Here is a 15,585-nt window from a genome sequence, read left to right on the forward strand (position 1 = left end):
CTAAAGGAGACCTCCCCGACCTCAACTCCCAATTCTAGCTGTTTCTGAATAGAAGATTGGCTTGGGCTAGTGCTGTTCTCTCCTGTTCTCAAACTTTTTGCTTTCAGAACCTCTTTCTACTTTAAAAAATTAAGAATCCCAAAGAGTTTTTATTTATATGTGGGTTTTATCTACTGATATTTACCATATTAGAAATTAAAGGTGAGAAAAAAATTTAAAATATGTTTTAATTTATTTAAATTAATATATCTATTACATGTTAACATAAATAACATATTTTTATGAAAAATAGCCAAAAAAACAAAATTTACTGATAGAAATGGCATTGCTTTATGTTTTTGGGGGGTCTTTTTAAAGTATGGCTTAATAGAAGTCATCTAGGGCTTCCCTGGTGGTGAAGTGGTTAAGAATATGCCTGCCAATGCAGGGGACACGGGTTCGAACCCTGGTCCAGGAAGATCCCACATGCGGCAGAGCAACTAAGCCCGTGTACCATCACTACTGAGCCTGCGCTCTAGAGCCCACATGCCACAACTACTGAAGCCCGCACGCCTAGAGCCTATGCTCCGCAACAAGAGAAGCCACCGCAACGAGAAGCCCGTGCACCGCAACGAAGAGTAGGCCCCACTTGCGGCAACTAGAGAAAGTCTGCACACAGCAACGAAGACCCAATGCAGCCAAAAATAAATTAAAAAAAAAAAGTCATCTGGATTCTCACTTCTGCTTTTGCATTTAATCTCTTGTAATAATGTTTTGATTCAAGTGTATAAAGAAAATCAGGCTTTAAACAGACATATGTAGCTGGAAGAGGGAGAATTATTTTAATAATCGCCTTTACAGGTAATTGTGGATATTCTTCTTTGATAGTGTATCAAAACTTGACAAGTGGCTGTCCTGGGGTTAATTGGAATGTGGAATCTGAGGCTGTATCATTGAACTTTTCTTAACTATGTTACATTAAAATTCATTGGTCTGTCTTGCACTTTGAATGGACTTTTACCCATGCATGATTTTGTAGCATCGTGCATCATTGGTCTTACGGAAAATATTGCTTCACTGTTGATGCCGATCTTCCAGATGTTGACATATCTCTTTATATAATATCAGAAGATCACATTTGTTAATATATCATCTCAGATTGCATTGGAAGGTCTTTTAAGTATTGGGAAGCTATCAGACTCACAATGGCAGATGCAAATTTTTCAAAATTCTAATTTTTGCCTGAAAGCTTGAATTTTATCACTGGCAAAAATACTGTTAGTTTTTCTTGAAGTGACAGGCTCATGTTACTCATTTTTAGGAAAACGTCTTCCAAATACCCCAAAATGAATAATCATAGTTTACCTGTCAGTTCTTTTAAAATGGTGTTCTATGGAAAAAGTAGCTAATTGAGATCACAACTCAAAACAGTCACACAGAATTTCTAGAGATGACCATCATGCTTTAAAATCTTCAGTTCTTTATGCAAATTCCCATTTCATTGCAGAGAATATTAAAAAATTGTCTGCTCAAGAGTTGAGATTTAATACAATTAGTAATTTTTATTTTATCAAAATAAAAAGCATTATTTAAAGTCTTCATCAGAATGAAAGCCTTCATCAAAGGCATTGCTGATTGAAACTGCTTTTTTTATTTTAACACTTTTTTGCCAGATTTAATGAGGTATAATTGACAAATAAAATTGTATATATTTAAAGTTCATCATGATGATTTGATACTCATATATACTCATATATATTGTGAAATGATTACCATAATCAGACATCACTTCACATGAAGCTGACTTTTAAAGAAGCTGTGAATGTTCAGTGGTAGGGAAGAATACAATGATTATAGTATAGTTTGGTTGCTACTGCCCTGATTCGCACGAAGATGCCAGCATTTGTACCCAGAATTACCTTCGTGCCATCAGTGCAAATGTCAATACGGTGAATAAAGTAAATAACTCTCGGTATTATGAAAATAGTTTTGACCTCAAGGACCCCTTGAAGAATCCACAGACCACACTTGAGAACTGTTGCTCTAACCTACTAAAAAAAGATTTATACTCTTAGACATAGTATTTAACATTTCGCTTTTTGAAGTCTAGTACTTCGTAGAAGCGTTTACATGGAGTAAACAGGAAGTAAGAAAATATAATTAAGTAGTCGTTTCAGATAATGGGCCCTACTCTATGCATAGACATATTTAAAATGCTCATTGGTAGCCTCCCTACCACTGCTAAATAGTTTGATGTACTTCCTGTTCTATTTAAGGACTCTTTCAGTGATTAGATCTGATGTAATTCCTTATGCCCTAGGCAGTAGGAAAGATTTAAATTCTGAGAACTCAGGCCAGTATTTCAAGGAGGAATCACTATTTGTTAAATATGCAGATGTCCAGGGGAAAATGAGTTCCTTTTGTGGCCTTTTCGATAATATTAAAAACAACAATATTAATACAGCAGCTCATATTTACTGGCACGTACTGTGTGCCAGCCACTATGCTAAGCACCTTGTTTAATTATAATGAAAAATCTGAATAGGATATATTAATGATGATGGCCCTTCATGTTTAAAGTTATTTCCTCCTTCTATGGAAAGAAAGCAGGTAACTTTCTTCACACTTCCGACATTTTATGAGGTTTTAGTAGAGTAGTAATTACATATTTGCATGTTTTTATTTGCCTTTTGCATAATCAACTAGAAACCAATTGGGAGTGCATTCTTTCATCATAGAGAACTCTCTTAGACAAATTTATGCCTACTCTTCCGTTTTCCCCATCTTACAGCTGTCTTAGTTCAAGCCCTCATCATCACTTATTTGGACTATTGCTGTAGTGTCCTCTTTGTCCCCTTCCTACCATAACCAGTCTGTCAGACTTATCTTAAAGTTACTTGTCTTTCTGTCATTCTTCTGCATCATTTGCTTTCCATTTGCTCCCTCTGGGATAGAGTTCAAATTTTTCAGTGCGATAGATAACAACCCATGTTTATATTAGTTCTAGTTTATCTTAGTAGCTTTATCTCCTTACACAACTTGTGTGCTAGACATAATATAGGTTATTTATTGTGCTTTCATGGCACACGGTGTTCTTTCTTGCTTTCGCATATCCATGTTTTATCTCTTCCCTGAATACTGTTCTCTGCACTTGTCTAATTCCTGTTCACCCTTTAAGGCATACACAAATATCTCTTCTGTAAAATTTTCATCAATATACCAAACTAAGGTTTAATTAATTGATAATATTTTTTTATCAACCTCCATTATGGTATGTTACATTTTTTTTTTACAATTTTATTTTTTATTTTTTGAAATTTATTTTTTTATACAGCAGGTTCTTATTAGTCATCAGTTTTATACACATCAGTGTATACATGTCAATCCCAATCGCCCAATTCGTCACTCCACCACCCTCACCCCCTGACGCTTCACTCCTCGGTGTCCATACGTTTGTTCTCTACATCTGTGTCTCAATTTGTGCCCTGCAAACCGGTTCATCTATATGATTTTTCTAGGTTCCACATATATGCGTTAATATATGATATTTGTTTTTCTCTTTCTGACTTACTTCACTCTGTATGACACGCTCTAGATCCATCCACGTCTCTACAAATGACCCAATTTCATTCCTTTTTATGGCTGAGTAATATTCCATTGTATATATGTACCACATCTTCTTTATCCATTCATCTGTGGATGGGCATTTAGGTTGCTTCCATGACCTGGCTGTTGTAAATAGTGCTGCAGTGAACATTGGGGTGCACATGTCTTTTAGAATTATGGTTTTCTCTGGGTATATGCCCAGTAGTGGGATTGCTGGGTCATATGGTAATTCTATTTTTAGTTTTTTAAGGAACCTCCATTCTGTTCTCCATAGTGGCTGTATCAATTTACATTCCCACCAACAGTGCAAGAGGGTTCCCCTTTCTCCACACCCTCTCCAGCATTTGTTGTTTGTAGATTTTCTGATGATGCCCATTCTAACTGGTGTGAGGTGATACCTCATTGTAGTTTTGATTTGCATTTCTCTACTAATTAATGATGTTGAGCAGCTTTTCATGTGCTTCTTGGCCATCTGTATGTCTTCTTTGGAGAAATGTCTGTTTAGGTCTTCTGCCCATTTTTGGACTGGGTTGTTTCTTTTTTTAATATTGAGCTGCATGAGCTGTTTATATATTTTGGGGATTACTCCTTTGTCCGTTGATTCGTTTGCACATATTTTCTCCCATTCTGAGGGTTGCTTTTCATCTTGTTTATGGTTTCCGTTGCCGTGCAAAAGCTATTAAGTTTCATTAGGTTCCATTTGTTTATTTTTGTTTTTATTTCCATTATTCTAGGAGGTGGATCAAAAAATATCTTGCTGTGATTTATGTCAAAGTATTCTTCCTATGTTTTCTTCTAAGAGTTTTATAGTGTCCGGTGTTACATTTAGGTCTCAAATCCATTTTGAGTTTATTTTTGTGTATGGTGTTAGGGAGTGTTCTAATGTCATTCTTTTACATGTAGCTGTCCAGTTTTCCCAGCACCACTTATTGAAGAGACTGTCTTTTCTCCATTGTATATCCTTGCCTCCTTTGTTGTAGATTAGCTGACTGTAGGTGTGTGGCTTTATCTCTGGGCTTTCTATCTTGTTCCATTGATCTATACTTCTGTTTTTATGCCAGTACCATATTGTCTTGATTACTGTAGCTTTGTAGTATAGTCTGAAGTCAGGGAGTCTGATTCCTCCAGCTCCGTTTTTTTCCCTCAAGACTGCTTTGGCTATTTGGGGTCTTTTGTGTCTCCATACAAATTTTAAGATTTTTGGTTCTAGTTCTGTAAAAAATGCCATTGGTAATTTGATAGGGATTGCATTGAATCTGTAGATTGCTTTGGGTAGTGTAGTCATTTTCACAGTATTGATTCTTCCAATCCAAGAACATGGTATATCTCTCCATCTGTTGGTATCATCTTTAATTTCTTTCATCAGTGTCTTATAGTTTTCTGCATACAGGTCTTTTGTCTCCCTAGGTAGGTTTATTCCTAGGTATTATATTCTTTGTGTTGCAGTGGTAAATGGGAGTGTTTCCTTAATTTCTCTTTCAGATTTTTCATCATTAGTGTATAGGAATGCAAGAGATTTCTGTGCATTAATTTTGTATCCTGCAACTTTACCAAATGCATTGATTAGCTCTAGTAGTTTTCTGGTGGCACTTTTAGGATTCTCTATATATAGTATCATGTCATCTGCAAACAGTGACAGTTTTACTTCTTCTTTTCCAATTTGTATTCCTTTTATTTCTTTCTCTTCTCTGATTGCCGTGGCTAGGACTTCCAAAACTATGTTGAATAATAGTGGTGAGAGTGGACATCCTTGTCTCGTTCCTGACCTTAGAGGAAATTTTTCAGCTTTCAGTTTTTCACCATTGAGAATGATGTTTGCTGTGGGTTTGTCATATGTGGCCTTTATTACATTGAGGTAGGTTCCCTCTATGCCCACTTTCTGGAGAGTTTTTATCATAAATGGGTGTTGAATTTTGTCAAAATCTTTTTCTGCATCTATTGAGATGATCATATGGTTTTTCTTCTTCAATTTGTTAATATGGTGTATCACATTGATTAATTTGCATATATTGAAGAATCCTTGCATCTGTGGGATAAATCCCACTTGATCATGGTGTATGATCCTTTTAATGTGTTGTTGGATTCTGTTTGCTAGTATTTTGTTGAGGATTTTTACATCTATATTCATCAGTGATATTGCTCTGTAATTTTCTTTTTTGGTAATATCTTTGTCTGGTTTTGGTATCAGGGTGATGGTGGCCTCATAGAATGAGTTTGGGAGTGTTCCTTCCTCTGTAATTTTTTGGAAGAGTTTGAGAAGGAAGGTTGTTAGCTCTTCTCTAAATGTTTGATAGAATTCACCTGTGAAGCCATCTGGTCCTGGACTTGTGTTTGTTGGATGATTTTTAATCAGAGTTTCAGTTTCATTACTTGCGATTGGTCTGTTCATATTTTCTATTTCTTCCTCGTTTAGTCTTGGAAGCTTATACCTTTCTAAGAATTTGTTCATTTCTTCCAGGTTGTCCATTTTATTGGCATAGAGTCGCTTGTAGCAGTCTCTTAGGATGCTTTGTGCTTCTGTGATGTCTGTTGTAACTTCTCGTTTTTTTAATTTGTTTTTTGTTTGTTTTTTTTTGCGGTAAGTGGGCCTCTCACTGTTGTGGCCTCTCCCGATGCGGAGCACAGGCTCCGGACGCGCAAGCCCAGCGGCCAGGGCTCACGGGCCCAGCCGCTCCGCGGCATGTGGGATCCTCCCGGACCGGGGCACGAACCCGCGCTCCCTGCATCGGCAGGCGGACTCTCAACCACTGCGCCACCAGGGAAGCCCGTAACTTCTCGTTTTTCATTTTTAATTTTACTGATTTGAGTCCTCTCCCTCTTTTTCTTGATGAGTCTGGCTAATGCTTTATCAATTTCGTTTATCTTCTCAAAAAAGCAGCTTTTCGTTTTATTGATCTTTGCTATTGTTTTCTTTGTTTCTATTTCATTTATTTCTGTTCTGGTCTTTATGATTTCTTTCCTTCTGCTAACTTTGGGTTTTGTTTGTTCTTCTTTTTCTAGTTCCTTTAGGTGTAAGATTAGATTGTTTGTTTGAGATTTTTCTTGTTTCTTGAGTTAGGCTTGTATAGCTATAAACTTCCCTCTTAGAACTGCTTTTGCTGCATCCCATAGGTTTTGGATCATCATGTTTTCATTGTCATTTGTCTCTAGGTACTTTTTGATTTCCTCTTTGATTTCTTCCGTGATCTCTTGGTTATTTAGTAACGTATTGTTTAGCCTCCATGTGTTTGTGTTTTTTATGTTTTTTTCCCTGTAATTGATTTCTAACCTCGTAGTGTTGTGGTCAGAAAAGATGCTTGATATGATTTCAATTTTCTTAAATTTACTGAGGCTTGATTTGTGACCCAAGATGTGATCCATCCTGGAGAATGTTCTGTACACACTTGAGAAGAAAGTGTAATCTGCTGTTTTGGGGTGGAATGTCCTATAAATATCAATTAAATCTATATGGTTCATTGTGTCATTTTAAGCTTCTGTTTCCTTTTTTTATTTTCATTTTGGATGATCTGTCCATTGGTGTAAGTGAGGTGTTAAAGGCCCCCCCCCCCGTTACTGTGTTACTGTTGATTTCCTCTTTTATAGCTGTTAGCAGTTGCCTTATGTTTTGAGGTGCTTCTACGTTGGGTGCATATATATTTATAATTGTTATATCTTCTTCTTGGATTGATCCCTTGATCATTATGTAGTGTCCTTCCTTGTCTCTTGTAACATTCTTTATTTGAAAGTCTATTTTATCTGATACGAGTATTGCTACTCCAGCTTTCTTTTGATTTCCATTTGCATGGAATATCTTTTTCCATCCCCTCACGTTCAGTCTCTATGTGTCCCTCGGTCTGAAGTGGATCTCTTGTAGACAGCATATATATGGGTCTTGTTTTTGTATCCATTCAGCAAGCCTGTGTCTATTGATTGGAGCATTTAATCCATTCACGTTTGAGGTAATTATCAATATGTGTGTTCCCATGACCATTTTCTTAATTGTTAGGTTTTTGTAGGTCCTTTTCTTCTCTTGTGTTTCCTACTTAGAGAGAAGTTCCTTTAGCATTTGTTGTAGAGCTGGTTTGGTGGTGTTGAATTCTCTTAGCTTTTGCTTGTCTGTAAAGCTTTTGATTTCTCCATCGAATCTGAATGAGATTCTTGCCAGGTAGAGTAATCTTGGTTGTAGGTTCTTCCCTTTCATCACTTTAATTATATCATGCCACTCTTTTCTGGCTTGTAGAGTTCATGCTGAGAAACCAGCTGTTGACCTTATGGGAGTTCCCTTGTATGTTATTTGTCGTTCTTCCCTTGCTGCTTTCAGTAATTTTTCTTTGTTTTTAATTTTTGCCAGTTTGATTATTATGTGTCTTGGCATGTTTCTTCTTGGGTTTATCCTTTATCCTCTCTGCACTTCCTGGACTTGGGTGGCTATTTCCCATGTTAGCACAGTTTTCAACTATAATCTCTTCACATGTTTTCTCGGGTCCTTTCTCTCTCTCTTCTCCTTCTGGGACCCCTATAATGCGAATGTTGGTGCATTTAATGTTGTCCCAGAGGTCTCTTAGGCTGTCTTCATTTCTTTTCATTCTTTTTTCTTTATTCTGTTCCACAGCAGTGAATTCCACCATTCTGTCTTCCATGTCACTTATCCGTTCTTCTGCCTCAGTATTCTGCTATTGATTCCTTCTAGTGTAGTTTTCATTTCAGTTATTGTATTGTTCATCTATGTTTGTTTGTTCTTTAATTCTTCTAGGTCTTTGTTAAACATTTCTTGCATCTTCTCGATCTTTGCCTCCATTCTTTTCCCGAGGTCCTGGATCATCTTCACTATCATTATTCTGAATTCTTTTTCTGGAAGGTTGCCTAGATCCACTTTATTATTTGTTTTTCTGGGGTTTTATCTTGTTCCTTCATCTGGTACGTAGCCCTCTGCCTTTTCAACTTGTCTGTCCTTCTGTGAATGTGGTTTTTGTTCCACAGGCTGCAGGATTGTAGTTCTTCTTGCTTCTGCTGTCTGCCCTCTGGTGGTTGAGGCTATCTAAGAGGCTTGTGCAAGTTTCCTGATGGGAGGGACTGATGGTGGGTAGAGCTGGCTGTTGCTCTGGTGGGCAGAGCTCAGTAAAACTTTAATCTGCTTGACTGCTGATGGGTGGGGCTGGGTTCCCTTCCTGTTGGCTGTTTGGCCTGAGGCGAGCCAACACTGGAGCCTGCAGGCCCTTTGGTGGGTCTAATGGCGGACTCTGGGAGGGCTCACGCCAAGGAGTGCTTCCCAGAGCTTCTGCTGCCAGTGTCCTTGTCCCCTTGGTGAGCCACAGCCACCGCCCGCCTCTGCTGGAAACCCTCCAACACTAGTGGGTAGGTCTGGTTCAGTCTCTGTGGGGTCACTGCCCCTTCCCCTGGGTCCCGATGTGCACACTACTTTGTGTGTGCCCTCCAAGAATGGAGTGTCTGTTTCCCCCAGTCCTGTCAGAGTCCTGCAAGCAAATCCCTCTAGCCTTCAAAGTCTGATTCTGTAGGAAATTCTCCTCCCGTTGCCGGACCCCCAGGTTCAGAAGCCTGACATGGGGCTCAGAACCTTCACTCCAGTGGGTGGACTTTTGTGGTATGTGTTCTCCAGTTTGTGAGTCACCCACCCAGCAGATATGGGATTTGATTTTATTGTGATTGTGCCCCTACTACTGTCTCATTGTGGCCTCTCCTTTGTCTTTGGATGTGGGGTATCTTTTTTGGTGAGTACCAGTGTCTTCTGTCGATGATTGTTCAGCAGTTAATTGTGATTCTGGTGTTCTTGCAAGAAGACTGAGAGCATGTCCTTCTACTCCAATATCTTGGTTCAGGCTCCACAGTTTTCTGGTATGTTACATTTTAAAAATTGATATTGTGTCCATTGACAGATGAATGGATAAAGAAGATGTGGGACATATATACAATGGAGTATTACTCAGCCATAAAAAGAAAAGAAATTGAGTGATTTGCAGTGAGGTGAATGGACCTAGAGTCTGTCATACAGCGTGAAGTACGTCAGAAAGAGAAAAACAAATACCGTATGCTGACACATATAGATGGACTCTAAAAAGAAATGGTTTTGAAGAACCTAGGGGCAGGACAGGAATAAAGACGCAGACGTAGAGAATGGACTTGAGGACATGGGGAGGGGGAAGAGCAAGCTGGGACGACGTGAGAGAGTGGCATGGACTTATATATACTATCAAATGTAAAATATTTGGCTAGTGAGAAGCAGCCACATAGCACAGGGAGATCAGATCAGTGCTTCGTGACTACCTAGAGGGGTGGGATAGGGAGGGTGGGAGGGAGCCGCATTGGGAGGGGATATGGGGATGTATATATACATATAGCTGATTCACTTCATTATACGTTTTACAGCAGAAACTAACACAACAGTGTAAAGCAATTAAACTCCAATAAATATGTTAAAATTTTTTTAAAATAATAAAAATTGATATTATGTTCATATGGATATTCTTCGTGAAAACAACTTTTCTTTTTTTCTTATTAGAAAGTAATTATTTCCCTGTTGTAGAACATTTTTAATTAGTCAGCAAATATTAATTGCTTACTTTCAATATGCCAGGCACAATGCTAAGCCTGAGAGAAACAGTGGTAAAGTCTTTGTGGAGTTCATAGTAGACTTGGGGAAGTATTCAAACAAACAAAGACTTTAACTCTTCAAAATATTGTGAAGGAAAAATTAAAGAAGATATAAAGAAGCAGAAAAAGAAAATGAAAAGCACCAGTAATCACTCTGCCCAGCATTATGTTATAAAATGAAATTGGTAAATATGGGACTTGACCCAAGCAGGTCCATGATGCACAATTAAACTGCACAAGCAGGTGGCTTAGATTCCATGGTACCAGCTCCTACTGCTTCACCATCCCACCATCGTCCCATACCTGTGGCCTCATGGAAAATTTCTTAAGACCAGTTAATTATTTGCTATAAATTTTCCAGACTCTTCTATTTCTGTATGTATATACACATATATTTTTTAAATAAAAATATGATTATGTAATATTTTTGATGTGATTTTCTCACTTAATGAATATAATGAACACTTACATGCCTTTAAAAAGTAATTTACAAGATAAACTCCTATAGAATAAAAAGAAAAGTTTACCTTTAAATTAAAAAAAATTGAACCTACATTTCTCTATCAAAAGTGAAACAATATCTGTTGACTCCCTGCTTGTAAAATAATACTCTTAGCATGCATTGTTCTTTAAGTTTTCACTTACTTTACTTTTTATCATACAAGTCAAGGTAAGGGCCTGAAATATGGCAGTGACAGTGAAGATGGATGTAAGGGAACTCTAGTCCGGTGAGCATTCTCATCCTTTGTCCATTGACCTTCTGCCTCCTGTGATAGCTAGGACTCCTTTCCTGTTTTCCTTTCCTTCTCCCCCAACCAGAAAGATTCTTCCATATGTATGTAAAGCATAAAGCAAGACACCTGTATAAATGTACATAAATAAGGATTTCACCGAAATACTGTTTAATAGAAAAACATAGGAAACAACCTAGAATGTCCATTGGTATGAGAATAGACACATAAAATTTGTTATATTCCTGTGATAGCATACTATACAGCAATTTAAAGGAATGATCTAGAGCATCATTTATCTAATGGATCTCTCAATTATAATTTTTATTAGTAAAAACTGTTGGTGGGGCAGGAATATACAATGGAGAAAAGACAGTCTCTTCAATAAGTGGTGCTTGGAAAACTACACAGCTACATGTAAAATAATGAAATTAGAACAGTTTCTACATTGACACATCATAATCACCCACAGTCCATAGTTAATCTTAGGTTTCACTCTTGGTGTTGTACATTCTCCGGGCTTGGAAAAATGTATAATGACATATATCCATCATTGTGATATCATACAAAGTACTTTTACTGCCCTAAAATTACTCTGTGTTATGATGTGTCAATGTAGATTTATTTCTGGTAAGAAATGTACCATTCTAGTGAGCAGTGTGGATAATGGGGGAGGCCTTACATGTGTGGGGACAGGGAGCACATGGGAAAACTCTCAATTTTTTTATAAAACCTAAAACTGCTCTAAAAAAAAAAACAAAAACGTTCCCTAACACCATACACAAAAATAAACTTAAAAATGGATTAAAGACCTAAATGTAAGACTGGATACTATAAAACTCTTGGAGGAAAACATAGGCAGTACACTCTCTGACATAAATCACAGCAAGATCTTTTTTGATCCACCTCCAAGAGTAATGAAAATAAAAACAAAAATAAACAAATGGGGCCTAATTAAACTTAAAAGCTTTTGCTCGGCAAAGGAAGCCATCAACAAAACGAAAAGAAAACCCACAGAATGGGAGAAAATTTTTGCAAATGAAGCGACCGACAAGGGATTAATCTCCAAAATATACAAACAGCTCATGCAGGTCAATATCAGAAAAACAAACAACCCAGTCAAAAATGGGCAGAAGAGCTAAATAGATGTTTCTCCAAAGAAGACATACTGATGGCCAAGAGGCACATGAAAAGATGTTCAACATCACTAATTATTAGAGAAATGCAAATCAAAACTACAATGAGTTATTACCTCACACTGGTTAGAATGGCCATCATCAAAAAATCTACAAATAATAAATGCTGGAGAGGGTGTGGGGAAAAGGGAACCCTCCTACACTGTTGGTGGGAATGTAAACTGGTACAGCCACTATGGAGAACAGTATGGAGATTCCTTAATAAACTAAAAATAGAGCTACCATATGATCCAACAATCCCACCCCTGGCCATATATCCGGAGAAAACCATAATTCGAAAGGATACATGCATCCCAGTGTTCATAGCTTCTCTATACACTTTAAAGAAACTCCCCCACCCCCACCCCCAGTGATGATACCCTGAGGTACAAATTCAGGAAACAAACATTCTTTAAAATACATTGGGCCAGGAACCAGTTATTATGAGAGATACCAATACTCCCTGTCTAGCAACTTTTGTGTTATTATCCAGTTATTTCTTCTACTCTTGAAAGTTTTTGTGTAAATTACAACTCACCAGACACTATTTCAAATGAATCTATTGTGAAACCTGTGCTATTTAGCTAACTTGTTATTAGTGGACTTGCTGCTGGTGTGATTATGTCTCTGTTTCTGTGGTTACTTCTTTCATATTTTTGGCAACAAGGATAACATACTTATCTGGTGACTTTCTTGAGTGCATTTATTTGTTTTCATCCTGATTTTTAACTGTTCAGATTTACAAGATTTTTTTTTTTAATTTTTAATTTAAAATTGTTTTTCACTGTGTAGCATGCAGGATCCTAGTTCCCCGACCAGGGATCAAACCTATGCCCCCTGCATTGGAAGTGCGGAGGCTTAACCACTGGACCACCAGGGAAGTCCACAAGATTATTTTTGAATCTAAGGAAATAAGCCCACAATGTCCAGTTTTATAAAACTATTGTTGCTTATCATGGTATACAAACTATAATTTTCACAGATAACCATTTTTTATTCTTTTTTTTAAGATTACATGTAATTCCAGTGAATCTATTACTGTGTTTTTTCTAACAAATGATTTATAGTTGTATATTTTTCTAAACTCTTTTACCTTATTAGAATAAAACTGTTTATCTTATTATAGAATAAAATCTTAGGAAGGGAACTAACATTTATTGTATACCTACTCAGTTTCCTTTTGCAGTATTTTATCATCATAGCGATAGGTATTGAACCTAATCTACATATGAGAAGATTAAGCCTTAAGGTGGTTAAATAAACTGAATAAACATTTCATAAAATATACTATTAATAAAAAGAAAAATGAATAAACATAAAAGTAATTCAGGGGCTTCCCTGGTGGCGCAGTGGTTAAGAGTCCGCCTGCCGATGCAGGGGACACGGGTTCGTGCCCTGGTGTGGGAAGATCCCACATGCCGCAGAGCGGCTGGGCCCCTGAGCCATGGCCACTGAGCCTGCGCATCCAGAGCCTGTGCTCTGAAACGGGAGAGGCCACAACAGTGGGAGGCCCGCGTACCACACACACCAAAAAAAAAGCAATTCAGTAACCCAAAGAAATATAATGCTACATAATTTTTCACCTCTTAAATAAGACATTATACTATTCAATTTTAGGGTTATACTGTGAGCCACTCAGCCTTACACACTGCTAATAGAACGCTTGTTCCAACCATTCTGGAAAGCAGTTTGGTTGTGTTGTGTAATGTACCCACAAGTAAAATGATTAATAAAGTGATTATCATATGTTGGAACATTATACTGCCATCCAAATTATTATTTTCAAGATTATTAAGTTACATGGATGAATACTCACGTGATAATGTTAAGTACGAAAATTGGCATTCAGTACTATTGAAGTTATAGTATGATTCTAAATTATTGTACAATTGTAAATTTATTTTAATTAGGTGGAAATACATAAAAATATTAACAGTATGGTGGAAAGCTTATGCATGATTTTGATTTTATATTTCTGTGTTTTCCAGTTTTTTTTCCAATGGACATATAGTGCCATTATATTCATAAAAACTATTTTTAGAGCTGTAAAGTTCTTTATTGTTTTTTTTTTTGCGGTACGCGGGCCTCTCACCGCTGTGGCCTCTCCCGCTGCGGAGCACAGGCTCTGGACGCGCAGGCTCAGCGGCCCTGGCCCACGGGCCCAGCCGCTCCGCGGCATGTGGGATCCTCCCAGCCCGGGGCACGAACCCGTGTCCCCTGCATCGGCAGGCGGACTCTCAACCACTGCGCCACCAGGGAAGCCCAGTTCTTTATAGTTTTTAAGGTTACTCTCTACAGCGTCTGCTACTGTATGGTGTGTCATGTCTGCTACTCTCTGCCCATCTGCCCTTTTCCTCAGAACAACGTTCTCTGCTTCATTATACACTTTGCCTAAATATGGATGTTTTGACTTTAGCTTTATGCTACCTTTCAGTACAAGTATCCAAAAGAGTGTTGCTTTTATTTGAGTCCTAATTTTAATTTTTCAGTCAAAAAGTCTGGAATTTGTGTGAGATTTGTCTGGGGGGATGAGGGAATGGGGAAGATCTTGTAACCTCCCATTATCTACTCCAGAAGGGGCTAGGGAGCCAACACTAAAAGGAAGCTGGACACTTTCTCCAAGAGAAGATTCTACTCCTAGAAATTCATCCTGTGAACTTAATAAAATGAATAAACAATTATGTTCAAGGTTGTAGTGGCTTGAAAGGTATCTCCCCGATGTTTATGTCTACCCGGAGCCTTGGAATGTGACCTTATTTGGAAATAGGGTCCTTGTAGATATAATTACTTAAAGATCCTGAGATGAAGTCATACTGGATTTAGAGTGGGGTCTAAGTCCAGTGACTGATAGTTTTATAAGAAGAAAACACACAGAGACAGAGAGAGAAGAAAGCTGTGAAGATGAGGGTGAGATTGGAGTGATGTGTCTACAAGCCAAGTTAACGCCAAGATTTGCCAGCAGCAGCCGCAAGCTAAGAGAAAAGTATGGGACAGATTTTCGCTCAGAGCCTTCAGAAGGAACCAGTCCTACTGACACCTTGATTTCTGACTTCTGGCCTCCCGAAGAATAAATTTTTGTTGTTTTAAGTCACCCAGTTTGTGGTAATTTGTTATGGTAGCCCTAGAAAACTAATACAGATGTTTACAGCATTTTTGTTCCGAAGTAAAAACCTGGAAATAACATAACTGTCCACCAATAAGGGATTGATTATATAAATTATAATATATCCATAAAATGTAATACTATGTGATCATTTGTTAAAATGATAGGTCTCTATTTATAGATTAAAAATTGTTCATGTAATATTTTTTCTTTATTTTTATCTTCCAGTTTTATTAAGATATAATTGACATACAATGCTGTATAAGTTTAAGGTATACAGCATAATGATTTGACTTCCATGCCTCATGAAATGATTACCACAATAAGTTTAGTGAATATCCATCATCACATAGAGATACAGAATTAAAGAAATAGAAAAATTTTTTTCCTTGTGAGGAGAACT

General features: G+C 37.5%; 1 protein-coding gene across 4 annotated transcripts in view; it reads left to right on the forward strand.

Annotated features, from left to right (window-relative positions):
* ACER3 (alkaline ceramidase 3) overlaps positions 1 to 15,585 on the forward strand; it is a 221,207-nt gene that overhangs the window by 78,932 nt on the left and 126,690 nt on the right. Inside the window, exon 1 of one of the 4 annotated variants that reach the window (XM_067750446.1) lies at positions 8,753 to 8,919. The exons of the other annotated variants lie outside the window; for them this stretch is intronic. The gene's annotated coding sequence lies outside the window, so the exon portion shown is untranslated. Of the gene's footprint in view, positions 1 to 8,752; positions 8,920 to 15,585 lie in introns of those variants that run through there. 4 annotated transcript variants of the gene reach the window in all.

This window comes from Pseudorca crassidens, chromosome 9 (genome assembly GCF_039906515.1).
Source record: "Pseudorca crassidens isolate mPseCra1 chromosome 9, mPseCra1.hap1, whole genome shotgun sequence".
Lineage (NCBI taxonomy): Eukaryota > Metazoa > Chordata > Mammalia > Artiodactyla > Delphinidae > Pseudorca > Pseudorca crassidens.